General features: G+C 28.9%; 1 protein-coding gene across 1 annotated transcript in view; it reads right to left on the bottom strand.

The window, feature by feature from the left end:
* LOC124421340 overlaps positions 1-18,923 on the bottom strand; it is a 33,701-nt gene extending 14,778 nt beyond the window's left edge. Inside the window, exon 1 of the mRNA XM_046956367.1 lies at positions 18,862-18,923. The gene's annotated coding sequence lies outside the window, so the exon portion shown is untranslated. The remainder of the gene's footprint in view (positions 1-18,861) is intronic.
* Positions 18,924-21,533: the final 2,610 nt, after the last annotated feature.

Genomic DNA, 21,533 nt, shown 5'->3' with positions numbered 1-21,533 from the left:
AATTGAAAACAACAAACAACTTCAAAAACAAGAGCATATTTTACAAAAACAACATACACCCTAAATAATTCTATAGAATGCATAACAATGAAAGTAAATATCATTCTTATTTGATACTTTTTTTGTACATTTAAATTGAAATGTTCTTTCTATGTGAAGAAATTATCATTCGTATGTCCATTGATTATATTTTGTTTATATGTAAATATTTCCAATTTAAAATAGTGCAATTTAATCTTCAAAACTGAAAATAGGCAAATATTTTTTTCTGTGCAATTTTATTGAAAAAATATAAGTAGTGTGTGTGTAGTGGTGATTTTTTTCATCTGCCTCTCTATACGCCGGTGTATTATGCAGAATATATATACTTTATAGGGTCGGAAAATTATTTTAAAGAAATTACAAACGGAATGACAAACTTATATAAAGCCTTCTCACGAAGGTGAAGGGTATAATAAACATTTTATTTTACAAAAATTAAAAATTAAAGTGTTTTGCCAAGTTTTATTAAAATGTTTCTCATGTTTTTTTCAATACAACTACCTGCATGTTTATTTTTTTTAACAAATTTTAAAAATGTTTATACTAATTTTTATAAAATGTGATAAATTTATTTTATGATAAATTAACCATTCTTTTAATATTTTTTATTTATTTTTATTTTTAGAGAAGTTCTTTTAATAATAAAAACTTAATTAAAACGAATAATAGGGAATGGCAGACCATAGTTTTTTAATATACCATTTATATTAAATTTTGTCTTAATTCCATATACTATTTTTATCGATGAGCTAGGATAAATTATGGACCGATCTTATAAAAATTTGGTGTTTGATTTATTTTCTTATACGAGAGAATTAAAGAAGGTTTAGAAATTATATAATTTTATGTGACGGAAGTTTCGTGTGTTATAAATAAAATAAAGGATCTAACAGAAATACAACCCTGCGTAGTGCAACATCGAATTAAATTAAATGAGAGATAACAGTACAGCAAAACATGTCACCTTTATTCTATAGGAGTTTTACAATACGACATGTTTAGATACTAACAGTTAGACCATAAATTTTGACATTTAAAATGCCGCTAAGTCATTGGCACATGAATAAGATAAAAATTTGCTCACAAAAATAAGTAGATGGAAAAAACGTCAAACTTTTTTTGTAAGTTCTGGATATATTAAGTCATCTAATTGTATTAATAAAATTAATTATACCCTACACCACTTTAGTGGGGAGGTTTATAGAACTTTATATGACACTACCGATTTTTGTAATGATCGGACTTCATTTGACCCTAGCCCCCATACAAACTCCCCTTCAGAAAATGACTTAAAGGTGAAAATTCACTTACAAACACTAATAACACTTTTAAATTCTACATAAATAATATTGAAGTAGACTTAACTTCCCCACCAACTTTTATCAGGATAGGGCCATATTTTGCCCAACTCCCCTTTGAATAAAAATATTCCGAAATTAAGTTAAAAAATAAATCAAATGCTTTATTTTTTTAAATATTCCCCATTTTTAACATACATACTGACTGGTGTAGGGTATCATATGGTCGGCTACGCCCGACTATAAATTCATACTTATTTTATTAATACAATTGAATTCAATTTTAAGTATTATTCATTTCACTTGGATTTCAAAATTTTATTTAGTTATATCCAGCGATTAAATATGTTGCACTACCTTTCTTGTATGTGACTATAAAATTAATATGAAACTTTATCAATTTTGTAACACTTTGCTACTAAAAATTGCAGTCATATATATTCGTATTAATATAAAAACTGCAACTCGTGTTTGCAATTTCTAGTAGCAGACAGACATAATTGCAGGCCAACACAAATATATTTTTGTGCTTTAGCAGTGCACACTCAAATTTGTTAAACTAATATGGCGAGTATTGATGTTATTATACCCTTCACCTTCGTGAGAAGGGTATATATAAGTTTGTCATACCGTTTGTAATTTCTATAATATAATTTTCCGACCCTATAAAGTATATATATTCTGGATCCTTATAGATAGCGGAGTCGATTAAGCCATGTCCGTCTGTCTGTCTGTTGAAATCAGTTTTTAGAGGACCCAGATATCGGCGAGATCCGAATCTTCAATAATTCTATTAGACATGCTTTCGAGAAGATCGCTATTTAAAATCAGCAAAATCGGTCGGTAAATAACGGAGATATGAGCAAAAATCCGAGACCTCTGAACTTACATTATTCGCATAAATCCAAAAAACAAAAAAATACACAGCAATAAAATATGATTTGCATTTTTTGTTAAAATAAAATAATTTTCCTTTTTGTTTTGCAAATATATTTTTTAATGAATAGAAAAAAGTATTTAAAACGTTTTCAATTATATGAGAGTAGATTGTGAGTTATTGTACAATAATTTTAATGCGAATAATGTAAGTCTGAAATTTAAAACTAACACAAATTTTTTCCAAGTGCTTTTTAAAACAATTTTTTTACGATAAACAAAAACAAAATCTACGTCTCGTCAATGTTTACCAGCAATGAATAAGAAAGTGTTGTTGTTTTACTCTTGCTTGTATACTGTTAAGAACAACAACAACGTATTGCTATTGTTAATCGCATATAAGTGTATAGAAAACACACTGTCTATAGCTAAGCGCATTTACAAAAACAAAAGAGTACCAAGCAAAGTAAATTAATAAAGTAGCATCACTTGAACAGCTGACTATTTTTTTAACTATAGTTTCTATAGAAAAACAAGTAGGAAAGTATAGTCGGGCATGGTCGACCATATAATACCTTACACCATGAGTATATTTTTAACATTTTTATTTTTTATTAAGAAACTTTTATGTTGAATATTACCATAAATCCAAAATATTTAAGCAATTTATTGATAAAAAAATTAAAATTTCGTTGTTTTTGCTTTTAAAAAAGTTCAAATAAATTTGAAAACTTAGATTTTATACTTCTTTCAGGATTAAACTGAAATGTATCACATTTTCTTAAAGAATACGTTGATCAAAGCAAGTTATACTCATTGATAATAGCAAATGAAATAATTTTTTGACATACATTTCAACTACGAAAATATGGTTTTTGGAGCATATGTATGTATATATATCTATCTTTATATATCTTTCCTTTAATGGTTCCGGTCGAATTTCGGCCGCGGGGCAAACTCTAGTATAAATAAAAATGTGGGACTATGATCTATAGATTTAATATTATAAATCATTTAAAATCCCGGGCAACGAAGGGTACAAAAAGTTAGTAACAAAATAATTTTATATGAAAAATTATATTTATTTTTTAAACTGGTCGGCGAGGCCGACCATATAAAACCCTACATCTGTATACGAATAAAATGTAATTTAGTTTTCATAATAAAGCATTTATGTCGAATTGCACCTTGCATCAGATATACTTAAGCCATTTATTGTTTAATAAAACTGTTTATATTTATGTAAAATTTTGATGGAAGCTTTTTATAGGGGCTAGGATTACATGAAGCCCTATAATTATAAAGTTCATCAAGGTCATCAAGGCTAGTATGGAACTTGGTTTTGCAGCTTTTGTCGAGATACGAGTATATTAAACGTAATTTTGAACTTAAAAGCCCTATTTGGCGGGCTCAGTTGTATGGGGCCTAGGTGAAATAATGGATCGATGTTAACTATTTTCAATAGGCTTTGTCTACAGTACCATAAAATATCATGTGACAAATTTCATTGCATTATCTCCAAAATTTCGACCTGTAGTTTGATTACAAACTCTATTGGGGGGTTCAGTTGTATGGGGGCTAGGTAAATTAATAAACCGATGTTAACCATTTTCAACAGACTTCGTCAACGGTACAATAGAAGTACATGTGCCAAATTTCATTGAATTATCTCTAAAATTGCCGTTCCTATAGTTTGATTACAATTTTTACAAGCCCTATTCGGAGTACAGTTGTATGGGAGCCAGGTGAAATAATGGACCGATCTTAACCATTTTCAATAGAATATCATGTACCGAATTTCATTGAATTATCTTCAAAATTGCGACCTTTAGTTTTATTACAAGGTTTACATGGACGGACGTACATAGCTAAATTAGTAAATTAGCCGATTAGTATACTTTAAGGTAGGTATAAGACCCAACATACCCTCCCCACTAAAATGGTGAGAATTATTAAGGTGATGTTAAAAATATATTGAAGCTTTACAAATCTACAAATATAAACCAATTTGACTGAAGTTAAATTTTTCTTATAGTAGACATTATGGGTGTTATAAAACTTAATGAAAGTACTAAGTTATAAATAAAATTAAAAAAATATTTTAGTTTAATTATTTAACTTTTGTCCACATCATTATTTAAATTATATCTCTTAAACCCTTAAATTGTATATAATTGGTATGTACACAAATATGTTATTTAAGAAAAATATTTTTTCTATAAAATAGTAATTCTGTCGAAAGCCCAGCAACAAGCACAAGCCTGACCGTCCTTAAAAAATAAAAACGATGACGCGAGAGTTGTTCCCCAACTCAGACCTGAATTACAACTGCAGTTTTATTATAAACTAATCAAGCTGATTGTTTTTTGCTATTACACTTTTGGTTTTTACTTGTAGTTTGAAAGCGTACTGGCACTTTTAAGTATTGGCATACTGTCAAACTCTATATATAAAAAATAAAATGAATTCGCTCTGTTTTTCTAAATTCGCCGACGACACTACCTTATAATTAATATATCAAGGCGAATTCATATAAGGTAGTGTTAATCAATCAGCTGATAATTTTTTTCTTAATTCGCCTGGTTTTCCTAGCTGTCAAAGTTTGTTATTGCTTACATTTTTATATTTAAAAATGTCCGTTAAACAGAGAAAAACTTCGTTAATATTTTGAATAATTTATGTAAGAAATCTGAAAATACCAAACATCTCGTAAACAAATATCATTTTATTTAAATAATGGCATAATTGGTATGTATACAAATATGTTATTTAAGAGAAATATTTTTCTATTAAATGTTAACATATTACAAAATATTGTTTTATATTTTATATAAAAATTGTGTAGATAACATGATTAACTAAAAAAAATCTCTTCCGGAACACTTAATATTAAGAAACGCATACGAAGTATTTACCCGGCTGGCGGCAACTGGCTTCTACGTTATGGCTTAATTTTGAAATCTATTAAATGTTAACAAATTAAACAATATTGTTTTATATATACACTATGTTGATAAAAAAATTAACTGAAAAAAGTCTGTTCCGGAACGTTTTATATAACAAAACCCATATGAGGTATTTACCCGTCCCGCGGCTGCACCATTATGGACAAATATTGAAAATTACTCCGCCGGAGTAGAATTATACATTCGCAACAAGTATTCATTCCTTCGTAATATAATATTTTCATGAATATGTACTTTTTTTTGTTTATTTTTCATAAAAAATTAAGTTTTACTTAACTTAAGGCACTTACTTAAATTTTGCAAATTAAGCTGCCGGAATAGAGTTTTTCGATGGAAACAAACATTATTCAATTCAGAATATATTTTCCTCACAAATTTTAATACCTTAATCTTTATTTTTAATATAATATAAACATTTTACAAAAATTTTTCATCAAATGAATTCTTCGTACATATGGTATTTGACATTTACGAAAACCAAAAGCAAAAACAAAATACATGGGAAATGTTGTTGTTGCAGAACTGCCACCACCTTATCTGAATTCGCCTTGTTAATATATCTTAGAATTTCATAAAAACGGCGTAATTTTTGACATACACATATGCATTTTTTTGTAATAAGATTGTAGATTATTTATAGTAAAGTACTATTTGTTTCAACAGTTAACAGAGTTACCACTACAATACGAATTGCTTATTTTTTACTTTTTAAAAAGAGAATTAAAGCAAACAGCATTTAGTACATTTGTTTGAAAAAATAACCAAAACGAAAAAATAATTCACATGTACACATGCAAAATAAAAATAACCAATTTTGGTTAATAATAACCAAAGTGGCAACGCTGTTTCCGAGTACGAGAAACTCCGTACCGCGAGAGAGATAAATGATATTCTTTTTCTTTCTCTCTCACGCAAAATCAAAAGTTTCCTAGTGTGGACCGGCAGATACATAATTTTATGTTTCTAGCCAATAACAACACTTTTGTTCTGCTCTCGTTCTGCTAATCTTGCTCTCGCTCTGCCTTGTTTTTATAAACAGAGTACAATAAAAAAATTTACCGTATGCTTATGTATTTTGTTTTCTGTTTGAGCATGAATAAAAAATCTTAGTTTTTGATGAAATTTGCAGAGGTTGTCTCTGATATTTGCTCATATCTCCGGTATTTATGGACCAATTTTGCTGATTTTAAATAGCGATCTTCTCGAAAGCATGTCTAACAGAATTATTCAAAATTCGGATTTCGCCGATATCTGGGGTCCTCTAAAAACTGATTTCAACAAACACACAGACGGACAGACAGACGGACATAGCTTAATCAACTCCGCTACCAATAAGGACCAAAAATATATATACTTTATGGGGTCGGAAAATTATATTATAAAAATTACATACGGAATGACAAATTTATATATACCCTTCTCACGAAGGTGAAGGGTATAAAAACAAACAAATATCAAGGTAATATTTTATCATACAGAAACTATGAGAATATTTAAACTATATTTTAATAATTAATATGTCAATCAGTACAGGATATTATAGGTCGAATATCATCGATATACATACATACATACATACTTACTTACTTACTTACTTACTTACTTATTTATTTATTTGCTTACTTACTTACTTACTTACTTACTTACTTACTTACTTACTTACATACTTACTTACTTACTAACTTACTTACTTCCTTACTTACTTACTTACTTACTTACATACATTCATATATACATGCGTACAAATGTGAAGTATAATACTAAATTTGAGCTCATGAAATGTCATCAAACCAGCCAAGCGCAGAAAGAGAAACTGTTATTGTAGTGGTAAGAAAATACTAAAAAACACAAAGAAAAAAGATTTCCTAGTTACGCTTGCTATGATAAAATTTTATATGAAGTAAAATTGTAAATTTTACAGATAAAGCATATTCAAAGAGAAAAATGTTTATTTCTAAACAAAGATTAAAGCTTTTAATGAAAAATGTTTAAAAAAAGTATTAAAAATATTGTTTTTATGTATTTTTAATATTATGCATTCCTCAAAAGCTTTTGGCGTGTACGAGTTTTTTGCAAAATATTCTCTTGTTTGAAAACATTGTTGTTGTTTTTACAAATTTTTGCAATTTTTACGCTCTTGCTATGAGTTTTATTTATAATCGGGTTGTGTACGTGTGAATTGCCGAAAATCTTCGTAATTAGAATAATATGAACGCGCAACGCTGCATCAAACTGTCAGTGTACTTACATACATACCTACATATGTTTATTTACAAATTGGAGCAACAATATTGCTAAAAAATAATAAATAAAACTACAACTGGCAGTAGCAAAACCAAAATAAAGTTACATTTCTGCTAGGAAAAACTAAACGCAGACAAAAACAAGTAAGAGTGCTATATTCGGCTGTGCCGAATCTTATATGCCCTTCCCGACTACATTATTATTACATCAAAAGCTAAACAAAAAGAACAACAACAACAAAGCTAAACGAAATAATACACAAAATACACAAGGCTTCTAAACCAACAGACATCTAAACATACATAACGAAAAACACAAAAAAAACAAAAACAAAAATAACGCAATGACGCCAACACCATCCAAACCAAGGATGCCCAAGCCCTATGCGCTTGGTACCAAAGTAAATTAATAAAGTAGCGACATCTCTTGTTGTACAACAACATCTACAACAAACACATGTATTTTGTTTTGGAATAATCCAAGAATGTGTCAAAATAAAATTTAAGAACATTTCCTTTAACAACAAAGTTAACAAAACATAAATATAAAATATTACTTTTAAGTTGAAAATATTAAGGATTTAATTATATTATATATTATACAATTTATAACACTTTTAAACCACTTTTAATTCATTTTTTCAACTTTTCACAAATTTTAACAAATTGCAAAACAATTTAAAAATGGCGGCATAAACAATGTTAACAATTTTCAAAACAAACTTTGACAACTAATTTTATTATACCCTACACCACTATAGTGGGGAGGGTATTATACGTTTGTGCTGATGTTTGTAACATACAAAAATATTGGTCCAATACCCACCTTTAAGTATACCGATCGATTCAGGAATTAATATGTAAATTGGAAAATAAAGAATTCATACCTGAATCTGATTTATATACGAAACTGTAATTTGTCAGCGAAAGTCAAGGACCATTTTTATGTTCGATCTGTAATAAAATTATAACAAAATATGATTCCTACTATCAACATTTGGCTGAACATAAGGGGACTCCGGCCTTTAAGTGCACATCTTGTGAAATGACATTTGCTAAATTTGATAAATATAGAATTCATAAAAAACGTCACTTAAAAGTTTACAACTGTTACTGTAATGTATGCGGCAAAGGATATCTTTATCAAGCAGAATTGGATTATCATTTAACTTCTCACACTGGTGTAAAGCCATTCCTATGTTCTGTATGTGGTGAAGGATTTAGAAGTCGTAACCATCATGCTGTTCATGTGTTACGTCATGAAAATCGCTTTCGTTACGAATGTCACATATGTAAAAAAGGATTCATGTACTTGCATGCTCTTAACTCTCATGTAAAATGTCATCTTAATATTCGTGATATCATATGTAAAATTTGTAATATGGGTTTTACAGGTAATAAATATTTAAAACGACATGAAAAAAAGTGTCACTCAATTAAGTAAAATTTTGGTATAATGTTAAAGTAAATTTTATGAAATATAAATGAATGAATAATAAGTGCGCCAATTTATTTGAAATATTTTACAATTTAAAAAGATCAAGTATTTATAAGAAATAGGGTTCTATAGTTGAAACGAAAAGTCGACTTTTTGCATTTTATGAAAAGTCGACATTCGACTTTTTGCATTTAGTTAAAAGTCGATTTTTCGAATTTTAATATTATATAAATGACTTTTCGACTATAAACTTTATAGTCAGAAGCGTAAGTTTATAATGTTGCCATATAACATTATATTATTATTATTATTATTATTATTATTATTATTATTATTATTATTATCATTATTATTATTATTATTATTTATTATTAATAAAAAAATTAATTTATATTTTTTTTATTTATTGCAATTTTTTTAGTTTTTTTTTTTACTTTTTCCGATTTTTTGTCGACTTTTTTCGACTTCCGACTTTTTTCAACTTTTCGACTTTTTTAGACTTTTCGACTTTTATTTACAAAGTCGACATTTCGACTTTTTTCATAGACGATAGCTAAAATTAATTTTCACAATGTCGATTTTTCAATTTCAGAAATTTTAACATTGTTTAGGGCAAACAATACTAAATAGGTCAACTAATCAAGACTATTATAAAAATTATACACTAATAATGAAAAATCGGTTTTTTATTGTATTAAATTGTTTGCAATAGAAACAATAATGAATTGTTTTTTTTTTCAAATTTAGACCTTTTCCTACTCTTTTAACAGACTTTAAGACAAATTTATTGTTTTCTAATCTTTTAACAAACTTTAAGAACTGTTTCAGACTATGGCTTTTGAGTCAGGGACACCAGTCATGCCTTACGAGCTTGTTGACAACGGGGGAAAGAAGAAAAGAGTGTTGCAAAGCAGGCACGAAACGTAATTTCGTAATTTTGGTTATTTTGGTAGTTAGACCTGGTTCACACTAGGAAATTTTTTTGGGAAACTTTTGAAATTTGTGTGTGAGAGAAAGAGAAAGAAATATGAACCATCTCTTTCTCTCAAACATAAAATCTAAAGTTTCTCAACAAAAGTTTCCTAGTGTGAACCAGGACTTATTTAATTTCTATTCTGCTTTCACAGCATAAAGGTCGTGAACATTAGACCTGGTTCACACTACGAAACTTTTTTTGGGAAACTTGTGTGAAAGAAAGAGAAAGAAATATCAACCATCTCTTTCTCTCACGCACAGAATCAAAAGTTTCTCAGTGTGAACCTAGTCCTGGTGTGAACCAGGTTTAATGTGTAAAACCAGTGTACACTAAACAGGTATATGCAATCGAACAGCTGATAATTTTTTTGTTTTCTTATTTGCATACCTTCTCTGTCAAAATATGTTTTTGTTTATTTGAAACAAAATAAAATTTTAATAATAAAAAAAATTTTAATGTTTAGTTTGTAAAAAAATAATATTGTTTGCACAAAAAATACATTTCAACCATCTTCCGCATTGCGCCCTTTCTGAGGTCCGCTGTCTTTAGCCAAACTTCATCCGTTTAGAATAGAACTTCAATGGCACAAATCAGGTCATTCCAGATATCAACTATCCCCTGTATTGCGCACGTTGAGAAGGCTGTTGTCTTTAGTCACTCTTTGGTAGCCACAACACAACTTTATTGGCACAATTCAGATATCAACAATTTTTAGTATTGCGCCCGTTTTCGCCCACTTTCGTTTGCCAAACTTTTGTAGCTAAAGATACAAATTTCGTGGCACAAATCAGGTTATTCCAAAATCTTGCTTTTGTCAGGACCTCTGGTCTAATATAAGTATATAAACATGCATATCCCTTAAAATTCCATTTAAAATCACTGCATATTTTTTGAAATAAAATTAAGAATTTTTTTAAAAAACAAACATCAAAAAATATTTTAATTTATTTTGACATTGAGCTCAAAAAAAAAAAAAAAAAAAAAAATAATAAAACTGTGCTTCGATTTACTGATGGAGAAAAGTTTATTTTAAAATAATTGCAAAGCAAAAGATCAAAAATTCTTATAATAATAAATAAATGGATAAGTAAGTGTTTGTATTTATAAATACGAAAATTTTGCAATTATAACAATATTGTTTTAACTTTATTTAGGTTTTTAGTAAAAGCATCTGCTGGTGTAAATGATGTTAACGAGCTGTCGTCTGAAAGTGACAACGAAAACAGGTAGAACAAATGGCATAATATATTTAAAAATAATCATATTAAAATAAATTTCTTTTGTAGTGAAGCCAAAAATAATCCTAAAAGAAAGTTTCGGGCTGTATGGCTGGATGAATTTTCTTGGCTGCGGAACAAAAAAGGATACGGCTATTGTATTGTATGTGAAAAGAAACTTAACAACCATGTAAGTTACTTCAGAAAACATGCGTCTTTGCGACTTCACATTCAAAATGTAGAGCAGAAAAAGAATCAGATAAAAATTAATTCATACTGCAACATTGAAAAAGAACACTTCGTAAAACAGGTGTATCACTCAGAGCTTACGCTGGCTATGTTCCTAGTTTACCATAATTTACCCTTTTCATTAATGGACTATCTACCAAATTTATTGGTCGAGTGCTGCCCAGAGTCTAAAATTGCAAAAGCTATCAAATGCGGCAAAACTAAAGCAACTCATTTAACGGATGCCTTAGGAAAAAACGACAGACGTGTCAACAAAAAAGTGTTTAGTTTTAGTCGCACGTAACATGGAAAAACAAGACCACAATATTTGTGACCGATTCTTAGGTTTGATAGAAAGTGAATGGTTTTCAGTCTAAATTAAAAAGCGATGTTGACATATTTTACATTAATGCACTTGCCACTCATTACACCTTTGTTCCGCTTATGCCTGCAAAAAGCTGCCCAAAGAAATTGAAAAACTTTGTCGCGATATTTATAACTTTTTCTACCACAGTCCTAAACGTATAGATGAGTTCAAAGAATTTCAAGAATATTGCAGTGTTGAATCACATAAAATTTTAGGAATCTCATTGACGAGATGGCTGGCACTTGAAAGTGTAATTAACCGAATTATTGAACAGTGGTCGGCTTTAAACTTATATTTCATTTCCTTCTATTTAGAAGTAAATGGGATAAAACCAAGCGAAATAGGAAAACAAATGAGTGATCCAAGTACAAAAATATATTTTTTATTTTTATTTTACATTTTAAATATATTGAATAATTTAAATAAGGAATTCCAATCGGAAAAAGTAAGACTGCCTTATCTTTATAGTCAAATGGAATTAAATTTTAAGTTAATTTTAAGTAATTTTACAAAAAGTAATTTTGTTCAAAAATTAGAATCGTTAGAATCGATCAACATTTTAGATGAAAATAACTATTTAAATGTTGCAAATATTTTTATTGGAAGAAAAGCGGAGAAATATTTAAAAGAGTGTAATTTATCTAATATAAAAATATATGAATTAAAAAAACATACAATCTTTTTATATTGAACTTTTAAATGAAATTAAAAAACGTTTTGATTTTTCCAAAAAAGAATTAAAAAATCTGTCAATTATAACTCCACGCACTGCTTTAAGTAATTCAGAAATATCCATTGAACCTTTATTAACCTCTTTTCCAAAATTAGCAAACGGAAATGAAGAAAAAATATCAATGCAATGGAAATTATTACAATTTTCCAATTTAGGTTTAAAGGTTGAAATGGATATTTGTGAGTTCTGGCACACTGTGTATAGTTATAAAAATGGTGTAGATGAATCATGTTTTGAAGAACTGGTGGATTTCGTCTTCAATTTATTGGTATTGCTACACAGTTCAGCTGCTGCGGAAAGAAAATTTTCACAGCTGAATTTAATTAAAACTAAATAGCGTAATAAATTAGAAACTCAAACGATTAACAGCATAATGCAAGCCAAAGAATTGTGTAAAAACGATTCTAAGACTTGCATTATGTCTGGTCACCGAAAGGGGTGTTTAAATAAATTAACCATTTTTTGTAAAATTTTGCAGAACTTTTTTTATTCAATGCAAAATGTATATGCAATTCGTTTAAAAATTTTACAATTAATATATTTACAAAAAATATAATATTGTAAAAACCCAATATGACAAACACAAAAATATATAAAAAATTATAAAATTATTATAGAGCACAGTACCTGTACTTCTTTGATCTCTAGTAATAAACCAACTATATATATTTTTTGCTTATATGTAAATGAATTACATACTTGTTAATTTTTATTTTATTATTTTTTTTGTTTACTATTAATAATTTTTACTATTACTATTAAAAAATTATAAAATTATTATAGAGCACAGTACCTGTACTTCTTTGATCTCTAGTAATAAACCAACTATGTAAATATATATTTTTTGCTTATATGTAAATGAATTACATACTTGTCAATTTTTATTTTTTACTAATTATCATTTCTTTTATATGTTGAATGTAAACATTAAAATGATAACATGAAATAAATGAAAATAATTTTGGTTATTTTTTTCGAAATTTGGTTATTTTTTATTTGAATTTTGGTTAGAAAAAATTTTTGTTGTGGCAACACTGCTCGGAAACTTGTTTTGTTATTCTTCTCATTCGTACAACAACAAATCAATGCAATTAATACGTAGTTTCTGAAACAAAAGTTTCTATGTGTGGACATTAAGGAAACTTCAAAAGAGAATTAAGAAAAAGTTTCTCAACAAAAGTTTCCTAGTGTGAACCAGGTATATGTGGAGCATGGCTTAAGTTAGAAGCCATAAAAGGGAACTTTTTGGCTTTGAAATTAAGTATGTAGAGTCTGAATTAGGTGAGAATCCATTAAAGGGAACTTTTTCGTTTTTCAAAAGGTACTTTTTGAATATTTTATAATATTGAACCTAGGAACATGAAATTAAGTATGTAGATTTCGAATTAGATGAGAACTCAAAAAAGAAAACTTTTTGGTGCTTTTTCGTTTTTCACTTTTTTACTTTTTAAAGTTTTCTATAATAATGAACTTAGAAACAAGAAATTAAGTATGTAGAGTCCGGATTAGACGATAACACGTCAAATGCAATATTTAGGTACTTTTTCGTTCTACAAAAGGTACTTTTTGAATTTTCTATAATATTGAACCTATGTAAAATTACGTATGTGGAGTCTGAATTCTAAAGAACGCTTTTAATTTGAGTAGTGTTTTATGGGGTAGCCACATTTTCAATAACATATACATCAATGCAGCTAGCAGTTGCAAAACAAAATTTAATTGCTGCTAGGAAAAACTTAGCGCAAATAAAAATATCATCAATACTAGTTTAACAGATTTGAGTGTGCGCTGCTATAGCACAAAAATATATTTTTTTCTTGTAAAACAAACAGGAAATTAATACTGTTCATTCGTGCTGCTGGAAATTGCAGTGTAACGTTGCAATTTTTCTAGTTAAACATAAAAACAGAACGGCAATATTTAGTAGCACTGTTATTTAAATCTGAAAAAGTTTAAATATTTTTTAGTATGACGAGTAATAAAAATGTGTATTTTGCGGCAAATGCTGACTAATATATTAGTAAAAGTAAACACTGGTTATATCACATGTAAATGGGTTATTGCGGAGATCAATCAATGGTTGTACGTTTGTAAAGTCTAGGAATCTGTCTAGAAAATTGTTAATTACTGTTTCAAATAGTGATAGATATCCATGTTTTTTAGAGTATTTTGAAGAGAGTTTTAAGAAGTTAAAAAGTGTTTCTGTCTTTGGAAAATAAGATAAATTTTCTTCTTGAATTTCTTATAAAATTAAAAATAATTTGGTTTTAAAATTGAACAAAATTGTGGACAAATGATTTATATTTTTTCCTTACCTTGTAATTCCAAATTTAATCTATTTAACATAGCTGTAAGCCAAAAATTATAGATCTGAGATAAACTCCTGATCTTATAAAATCTGTATTTCAGACATATATATTTTTTTCTGTTTCTATGAGTTGAAGCACTTCTTCTTTTAACTCAAACAACCTATTTAGGCAATCACCACAACTTAACCACCGAACCTCAGTAAACATTTTATGATCGTGGTGAGTAGCATTTTTGTTTTGTTTTTTTTTTTTTTAAATTCACAAATTTTCTCTGGGTTAGTGAATGATGCCCCCCATGTACATATATTGTTCATAATTCTTTCTGCAATTTTCATTGAGGGTGGTTTGTCAAAAATTTCGAAGAAATGGGCAGAAACTTAATTTTTTTTCAATTGTCCTATAAAACATTCATTTTTTCTAACATTAAATTAGCACCATCCGTGCACAATCCACCTAATTTATTTATGGCAACCAAAGAAAGAGTCACGTTCCCATGAAAAGTTTCAAGGAAAAACATTGATTCAAAAACTTTGTTAATCTTGTCTACGCATCTTATACATATAAGACCTGGTTCACACTGGGAAACTTTTGTTAAGAAACTTTTGATTTTGTGTGTGAGAGAAAGAGATGTTTGATATTTCTTTCTCTCACACACAAACATCAAAAGTTTCACAAAAAAGTTTCCTAGTGTGAAGGTCTAACGAGTTTATTTAAAATTTTTTTAATGAACTCCCCTATATATACTACTACATTTTGCATTTGTATAAGTGAAAGCGCGTAAAAACAAGAAATGAGAAATCATTGTACTCTCATCTAAACAAAAATGCATACATGGAAAATTGAAATTTAGAAATAATATTAATGTAACACAAAACTAATATTTTTTAGTTTAAAAGTAGAAAATATTTTTTACCTTGTTTTGCACATATTTATTTTATATATTAAAATATATGTATACAAAAACACAAATTCAAACTTTTTAACTATATTTGTGATTAAATATATACATACTAAAGGTAAAGATTAAACAAAATTACATTTTGGTTAATTATTATAATTTGCAAATTATGTTAAAAGAAACAACATTTTAAAAAGATAATAATTCTAAAAACTACTGAAAATATATTGTAGAAACTAAAAAAGTACAACAATAATTTGTATTATCCATCCCTTCATTAATATAATTTTGTTCATTTTCATTGCAAGAAGCAAGAAACGAGCGACTACACAACCTTCTTCTATGACATCTAAATGAGACTGAATTGTGTTTTCTTTGCGTGTGAGTAATCTGTGTAAATTTTCATATTTAAATAATTTTTATTACTGTATAGCTACAATTTCAGTTCTTGGAGAATGATCCGAGATATCAGAAGTCGGGCATAGAATGTTACGTCCAATTAAAAAATCGTCTAAGGGTGAAATGTAGCTACAGCCAAGCTATAAATATTCATATATCATATGTAACGATCTGACTTAAAATGACGATGTAATATATAGAAAATAAAAACTTTTATTCGTAATTTCTAGGTTCACTTGTTAAAAAGGTACATAATGTTCAAAAAAGTACCAAAAACAGTGAACATTATTTCGAAAAAGAACATTATTTCGAAAAAGTACCAGATACCTGTCAGCTTATTTTTTAAATAAACAACGATAAGTGTAACGTCTTTATTGCATCTCTTTTAGTTTAGGAGATATATTTCCGAGCTTTCCAAGACAGGAGGAGCAAGTCCATGCACAAGTGCAAAAGTCGCATCCAAGTTGCACATCGCCTGCCCGAGTTCGCAAATCACGGAATATGCCTGCTGGCAGTTAAACTCGTAACCATTTTAGTGTCTTGCGTTCACTCTCGCCACCAACGAACTGTAAACAGGACAATCCATCGAATGCATATAATGAGCAGCTGACAAGCCCTCAAAGGCACAATTCCGACAACGGATCGCATTCGAACAGCGGGCCATACCATTGCCAGTCTGTCCGCAATGCCGGCAAACCTCGTCCTTAAAACGGCAGTTCCTTACGATAAGGTCAAAGCCAAGGCAAAGGTTGCAAGATGGTACAGCATCCTGCGGAAGAACTATTAAACTAAACCGTTTAATGTAACAGCTTCCAACATCCAACAATAAGTGCATAGCTTCCTCACAACCTTCCAAAACGACGTTAACTGCACCACTAGTCGGCTTCCAAGGAGCCGACACCAAACGGTCAGATTTCTTAAATACCTTAAGACACATCTTATGCCTGAAGTTCATAGCAGAAAGCTCCTCTATAAATTCGTCCACAGACAGCTCAGAGTGAACGCGCTGGACCACGAATCTATGGCCCAGTTTTTGGCTCACGGAGACCTGCAAGCCAGCATTCGCTGCAACCTTTTCCCGCTCAGCCACCGATGGAGTCCTAATAACGGCTCCACCACCAGCAGGGGCCACCGAAGCAATAGCAGAAGCTGCAAACTAAGCCTTAGCCGCAACGGGCTTGGATTAACAATATGTTACATATGAGTGATGCCAAGTAAATTATTGCAAGTTCGCCAATATCTATCTGTCTATGAAAAATTTAAATTATATAACAGATGTACGAAATATGTGGTGCCAAGGCTCCTATTGAAAGTCCGCTCGTTATTTTCTAAATGTTCGCGTGAATGTCAAAGTTATTCATATAAAATTTTTTGGATATACGATTTTTTCTATTTGATTCATGTGAGGGCTTCAAGCTCCCCAGATGAAAGTCCGTCCTTTTTCCTCCAAAATGTCCAGATGTATATTGTAGTAATTTCTGCAAAATTTGTAAATCTATTTCTATATTTTCCTAGACAAACAATATTTTGAATTTTATTCATATGGGAGATGTCAAGTCCTTATTAAAAGTTCGCTTATTATACTCTAACCTCCTTATTCACAAACAATATTTTTATTTTATAAATGATTTATAAATTAGATTTTGTATGAAACTTTTGTTTTATAAACCTTTTATAAATAAAAAAATTTTTTATGTTTCTTAGTAAATCTTTTCTAAAACCTTGTAAAAATGTTTATAAAAATAAAAAAGTTTCATGAAAAATGCAATTTGTTGTTGTTTTTATCAATTAAAGATGAAGAACCTATTCAAATGAGCAAAAAACATTTTCAGAAACGTAGTATTTAAAAAAAATATTAAAAATATATTATTAAGTATTGCACTAATGTTTGTCTACCTAGGGATATACTTATAAGACATCATGGTATTAATTAAAATTTTAATATAAACAATTAGTCCATTATTTTTTGCAAAACATTAATTTGAATGTAAAGAAAACATTTAAGTGAGCTGGAGTGTATGTATCTATGTTTATTTACAAATTGCACCATCAAAAAAAATAATAAAACTACAAATGGCAGTAGCAAAACCATATAATAAAGTTACATTGCTGCTAGGAAAAACTAATCGCAAACAAAAATAACATCAATACTCGCCATAGTAGTTTAACAAATTTGAGTGTGCGATAAAGCACAAAAATATATTTGTGTTGGCCTGCAATTATGTCTGCCTGCTACTAGTAATTGCAAACACAAATAGTATACCAGCCAACAGTTGGAATATCAAAACAGATTTCCTGAAAATTATCTTATTATAAGGTAATAATTCTAAATTTTTGATACATATGTATCATATGTCGGTCTAATGTACATATATTACTTGTTTTTTAGATTAGATGTTAAATTAATTATTTTTTCTACTATTTTAATTTCAATTATTTCAATAAAAACTATAATATTTCATTTTATTTCGATTTATTTTTATAGATTTTATCCTGGTGAGTATACAAATATAAGAAGTGTAAACTCATCTTCTAGAAGACAAGAATACTCATCTTCTAGAAGACAAGAATACTCATCTTCTAGAAGAAGAGAATACTCATCTTCTAAAAGAAGGGAATATTCTTCTTCTAGAATAAAAGATAGGAACACTTCTAGATTATACTAAGTAGTCACTTCAAGAAGTGACTTCCTAGTCACATCGAGAAGAGTCTTTGGCAGTACCTTACTTCCAAGAGTCATCTAGAAATTTCTTCTTAGGAAGCAATAAAATTCTGTTATAATCAATACATTTCCCACCATATTTTAAACGGTCAGATCTATTTTTTTAATCGAACCGCGTGATGAAATAAGACAAGACATATATAACTTACCAGATCCCTTTTTATATTTTAATTCTGTTAGAACCGTCCAGAAGTGACTACAATCCTCACTTCCAGATGAATAAAATACAACATTAATGTGAAAATTTTTCAACTGTCTTCCAGAGGTGACATAAACATACAAATCAAGAAGATACAAATTAGGAAACAATGTATTTTGTTATTGTAAAATGTGTGTTCTCACCCAACTAACATTCAGAAGTCACTAAAACGTATACTTCCAGATGAAAAAAATTCAACAGTCATGGTTTTTTGTTTAAGCAAAAGTGATGCACTCTTCTAGCTATCATCTGGAAGTAACTTAAAAATATATTTCTAGAAGACGAAAATTCGAAATCAATGTATTTTGTTTTTGTAAAATGTGCGTTCTCGTCTGACACTTGTCCAGAAGTGTTATATGCGATAGCAAAAGTATTAAACTATTTTTTAGGAAAACTTTTTGGTTTTTATAATTTTTACATAAATTCATTAAATGTATTTTTTTAATAAATCGCTACAATATTGCGTATTTTAGATAAAATTGTAAATTTATATGAAAATTATAAAAATGATTTTTATAAAAATTATGATCAAAAACATTTTAGAATTTTCTTTCAGTGCGGGAAGTTTTTGCTCCAAATTGACTTAAAAAATAGGTTTTTGTTATCAGGACAGTATTGGCAATAAGGTAGTAGTAGTATTTTGCCGCCCAAAAATAGTTATAACCAGGGTTTAAAATTTAGTTTTATTTTTTTAAATGTCAACTCAACTGAAGAAATATCAAGTATTTTTCCTTCACAAGCTAACTGAAGTCAGTCAACTGTGTCAACGCACTGCTGCAATAACTTGCAAGTGGTTTTGTTTTTCTTCAGCAGCCACACACACAAGCAGCGGCCATGTTAAGTTTTTCAACTCAGCCGAACTGAACACAACGACTGAACTGTAAAAACAGATTTGCATGTGCTGGTTTCGTTTTCTTACTAAGGGACGTAAACAAAACTATTAGTTTGACTGGTTAGTACAAATCAAGCCGAATGACAACAAAACTTGATGGGTTGTTTGTTCAGTAAGACTTTGTTATTCTATGCAATTTGTTTTAGTATATTGTATGTTTTTGTGTTTAAATTTGACAAAGGTAAATAAAGTAATTGACAATTAAAAGTGTTAATTAATTTAAAATTTATAAATACAGTGGTTTCCCGGTTTAACGAAAGATATAATGTCCGGCCTATTCGTAAAAACGAAAAATTCGCCAAACCGAATAACAACATTTCTATGATTTAATGATAAGAATACGGTAATAGAAGGTAGGAAGTCTATTTTTTAGATCTTTTTAATTGGGCTCATAAATATTGCTACCATTTCTATGCAGTTTTTCTGCAGTTTTCAAAATATAGAAATTTTCTTTCGTTAAAATTAGAAACAAACCAAAATTAAAGATATTAAGAAAAACAAATTATTAAAGGTTTTCTTATATAAATAAGCAAATTACGGGTATAATTCCCATGTCTAATTTTGTTGGCAAACAATTAAATTTGTGTCTGTATTTTTAAAACAACCACAATATTCCTTTAAATAAAGATTTTTACATTATGTTAATCTATTGAAAGATTTTTTGAATTTGTTGATTTCAAAAATTCTGTTGGATTTAGAATCTTAATTCTTTATACATATCTTTTGAATAATAATGAAGTGCTCTTTTTGTATTATTTTCACCACTTTTTATACAAAATTGTTTTGAAATTCGTTATATCGAGTACAAAATTAACTCATTCATTTGTTATATAAGGTACTCAATGGGAAAAATTTTCTACTTTTTATTTAGAAATTTCAAGTGGGCGAAATGCCCACGTACAAAATATATATTAAAATTCACGTATCTCAGAATGTGTAACAGCTAGAGTCTTTAAATTTTGTATGGACATCTATGACATCCACATAAATATGTATATGGGATAGTATGAGTGGCCTAGCTTTAGTGGACGTGGCACCTCCCAAATAAAGAAAATCGTAAATTAGTATATCTGACTTTAGTGTCAATATGAGTATTTATGAAAAAAGTGGACGGACTTGCATTAGGGGGCCTGGTATGGCCTTTGGGTGAATTAAATACAAAAATTCGGTTATTTTGGAAACTAGAGTTATTTCTGCAAATTTTGAAGATTATAGCTCTCAAAGTTCATGTGAACATCTTTAAGGAAAATGGGCGGACTTTAATTAGGGGGCTTGGAACCTTCTTCATGAATTAAATACAAAAAATCGTACATCTATGAAACTATTCACATCAATGTGAAGTTTTGTGTGGTAATTTAGCGGACTATGAAATTGGGGGAGTGGAATCTCCCATATGAAATAAACACAAAAAAAAAATTCGTTAATCGGGAAACTGTAAGAGCTAGACTCTTAGTTCAGATGGATGAATATTTTGGGGAAAGTGGGAGGACTTTCATATACATCTGGGATATTATTAGATTATTCAGATTTTTCATAGGTTATTTAAAATCCAAATGAACGTTTGGAAAACTTCCAATAGTTTGCGTGGCATCTCCCGCATGAAGTAAATACAAAAAACATCTGGAAAGATATTAGAGCTAGAATCATAAAAATCATAAAGTGACGTTTTTATTTATATTGTTTTTATGGTAGCAAAGCACACTGGGTATAGCTAGTTAGATACATATCGT

Source organism: Lucilia cuprina, chromosome X (assembly GCF_022045245.1).
Source record: "Lucilia cuprina isolate Lc7/37 chromosome X, ASM2204524v1, whole genome shotgun sequence".
NCBI classification, from domain to species: Eukaryota; Metazoa; Arthropoda; class Insecta; order Diptera; family Calliphoridae; genus Lucilia; species Lucilia cuprina.
This window is presented reverse-complemented; position numbering and strand designations above follow the sequence as displayed.